The following is a 3,822-nucleotide window of genomic DNA, read 5'->3' as shown; positions in this document are numbered from 1 at the left end:
TACAGAAAAAGTTGGCAAACTTCTAGACTACACAACAGAAGATTAAGCAGGACAGTGCAGGACTAGCCATAGAGCAGACAGTAGAATAGATTAAGCAAGTAGCCACACAGAGCACGGTTGAAGCAGTGATTGCACAAGTAGAGCTGGGGGATCTTCGTAGCAAGATCTCCACACCAGCTGAGTGACTCGAGGGCGAGTCACGATATTTGTGTTGGGGACCTATTGGGTTGGGGTCCCCAGGGTCAATGTTGGGGAAAAAGCCCAAGTTTTGGGGCAAGATCCCAAGTTTTATGTAAAAGGATGTAAAGTCTCCGCAAATTGTTTTCATGGAGCGTGTAGATAGTAAAAGAGTCAAAAAGGGGTTTACCCTTCTTTATGTAAGTTAAGTCAGCTTTTTGAAGATCTATCCATGGTCCACGGACCATGGGATTGTAGATATAGGTGTGTCTTAGAGAGTGTAAGGCATGATAGAAGAGTAGAGTTGTTTATGGGTATGATGAAAGGAGTCTAAGTTAGTGTAGAAGAGTAAGAAGAAAGGCTCTATAGCTGTGAGAGTAGAGGCCTAGAGTAGTGTCCGCAACTGAGTCCACAGGGAAGTCTTGAGTCTATAAGCTTAATTGAATATTAATAAAGAATATTGTGGTAGAAATACGTGTGATTATCTCTTTACTTCTATTATGTATAAATGTACTTATGATGTGATGAATAATGGTTCTATGAAATAATGATGTATTGATGCGTGAACTTACTTGATTTATATTGTTATACGAACACAAATGATGTTAAGTGATTACGCGAAGATTATATAGTTGTATGTTAAAGTTATCGAACACTTAAGCAAATATGAGTAAATATGGGATTAAGAGTAATCTACAAGGTACATAACTAGTTAAGTCACATGTTCAATGTCCGCATAAGGCAGTCGTATACCTTCGCGGAGGTCTAGAGGCTAATTAAAGGGAGTTACATTGATAAGACATAAGGACTTATCGATCTACGTGAGGGTAGATTTAGGGCACAAAACGACATCAAGATAATCTTTGGGTGCGGAAACTTGGTCCCAGCATCCCCCCATACTGCTTCGGGTAGGACATGAGTCCGTGCTCCGTGGATTGATGCCAAAAGGGACAGTAGTGTAGGGATTTGTTTGGCGCAACTAAGTCTGAAGCTAGGTCAGGACCCATTAATCCAACATCCTTCCTACTAAATGTTATGCTCATAAATGTATCATATAGTAATCTCTCTAGACCCATTCTAGAATCTTTACTAAGTTGTAGTAACCTTTACTCGGTTTATTTCAGTAGGAATGGCTTTACTGGAAGCATTCCTGGTGATTTCTTTTGTTGGGTTTAAAAAACATATATCCATCATGAAATTTTCTTAGTGGAAGCATTCTCCAAGATGGTTCACAAAATTATACCAATTTATGGAAGAACTAGATTTTTCACATAGTAAGTTGAGTGGGGAAATATCTCCATAAATCACTCAGTGCTCCAATTTAAAGCTATTGAACTTCTCATATAACCTTATCACCTCAAATATTATGTCGGAGATTGGTAATTTGAATTTGTTGGTGTCTTTGGATCTAAGTTACAATCATATGTTTGGATCCATACATGTGGGACTTGGTAATGCCAATGCTCTTTTAGTGTTGCTACTGATGGAAATTTCTCATCTCGATGAATTCCTACAGAAATTGGTGAATCTTCATGTTTGGCTTTGTTGAGCTTAGAAAATAATAGTTTGATTGGAAATGTACCCAAGTAATTATCCAAGTTGAGTCGACAGATAAAGCTTAATTTGGCAATGAACAATCTTACTGGAGAATTACCCTAGCAATTAGGGAACTTGGGTCATATATTATGGGTAACCATTTCACACAACAAACTTAAAGGGAGGATACCAACAAGACGTATATTAAACACATTAAACAAGAATTATTTCAAATAAAATGCAGGCCTATGTGGATCGGGAGTGAATGTTACTTGTCCCATGGTTATGTCTAACCCAATAGTTATAAATCAAAATATGAGAGGGAGTCCAACCGGAGGAGGAATTCATGTGATTAGATATACACACAGCAGAAATGTGATATCTGCAGAAGCTAAGATTGCAAGAATATCTGTAGAATTTTAATATCTGCAAATGTGTTTCTACAACAATTGCAATATCTGCAGCAAGTACGACTGCATTTGGTGTTGTTGTTGTGACTATACTGAATATAAAAGACCATTCCAATTCAAAATCGATGAATCTTATGCTTGATAGATTTTCTTAGTCCCCATCCACTGATATGGCTCTAGGAAAACTGGTTATGTTTACACCCAACTTTGATCATGCATCGACGGATTGGATGACTAGTTCTCACGCGTTGATTAACAAATGTTGTGAGCTTGGAAGGGGAGATATTTAAATTGTGTTCAAATCAATCCTAGGGGATGAGTGAGTAGTTGCTATAAAGAATATGATGGTTCCAAATTTGGTTAAATCACAAGAATACTTTGAGAAGGAGATAAAACTTTTGCACAAAGTCAAGCATCCAAATATAATGAATTTACAAGGCTACTATTGTACACCTCAGTTATAGCTTCTTATATATGACTAGATTCAAAGTGGAAGTTTGTATAGTCAACTCCATGAAATATCCCAAATATATCCCCCGTTAAGTTGGTCAAATAAGTTTAATATAGCTATGAGGAGTGCAGTGGGGCTTGCACATCTTCACTATGCTTGTAGACTACCAGTCATACACTATATCATAAAATCCATCAATATTTTGCTCGATGAGAATTGCAACCCTAAAGTTGCAAATTATGGCCTTGCAATGTTGTTTCCCATGCTTGATAGATACATTCTTAGTAGTAAAATACAGAGTGCATTAGGATATATGGCACCCAAATTTTCTTGTCAGAGCCTTAAGATAAATGAAAGATATGATGTGTATGGATTTGGGGTGTTGTTGTTAGAACTTGTTACAGACAGAAGGCCAGTTAAATATATGGAGGATGATGTTGTGATCATATGTGACAATGTGTGGTCATTACTAGATGAAGGAAAGGCACTAACTTGTGTGGATTCAAATTATTTTGCAAGTCAGTAGAGGAATGTAACTTATTTAAGAAGAATGGGAATGCAACTTACTTATGTGCCTAATATTGATGGAAGAATGAGAGTCCTCTACTAAGGGTTGAGATGGCCCAACATAAGGCTATGCTAAGTTTGAAGGTGCGGATTTGGTAGTAGGTGACTACTGTTTCTTTGAGTTATCTTGCTCATGATCCATGGTGTTGTGCTAGAAATCCTTTCTCCAGACAAAAATGATCCCTCTATCCTATGGGAGGATCTAACAACAAACTGGATAAATATGTGCAAGCTTTCCTAGTTTATACCAGAAATCACAAAAGAGGATAGATGATCCTTTTTTCTTCTGCTTCCAAGCTCAATATCCTCTTTGTTGATGTAGATCAATACCTACAAGGAAAATCATGTTGAGACAAGAAATGCATACATAGCAAAAATTGTCCCAATATAAACCATATAACGGATAAAGTATTATACTAAATGAGCAATGATAGACACATTTATGGAAAGAAAACACATAATGTATTATAAATAGAATGGTCAAGGGAGCATTACAACCACTTAAGCCTTGATTCTGGAAGCCTCCTTTAGGTTATTTTCCAAGTCCTAGCCTTAAACTTGAAGCACTCCTATCTCCTTAGCGAAATGGGCAGCATTCAGGCATAGTTCAACACTAAGAAGGCAATCAAGCAATAGCCAACCCGTTGTGGATAGTAGGGATCTCATTTATAGGGAAGGAGA

At 37.3% G+C, this 3,822-nt stretch overlaps 1 pseudogene; it reads left to right on the top strand.

Annotated features, from left to right (window-relative positions):
• Positions 1 to 1,212: 1,212 nt before the first annotated feature.
• On the top strand, positions 1,213 to 3,100 carry LOC149237920 (putative LRR receptor-like serine/threonine-protein kinase IRK; annotated as a pseudogene).
• Positions 3,101 to 3,822: the final 722 nt, after the last annotated feature.

This window comes from Pinus tabuliformis, chromosome 8 (assembly GCF_031772625.1).
Source record: "Pinus tabuliformis cultivar Carrire ecotype Pingquan chromosome 8, CPIR1, whole genome shotgun sequence".
NCBI classification, from domain to species: domain Eukaryota; kingdom Viridiplantae; phylum Streptophyta; class Pinopsida; order Pinales; family Pinaceae; genus Pinus; species Pinus tabuliformis.
The sequence above is the reverse complement of the archived record's forward strand: the minus strand, read 5'-3'. Positions and strand labels throughout refer to the sequence as shown.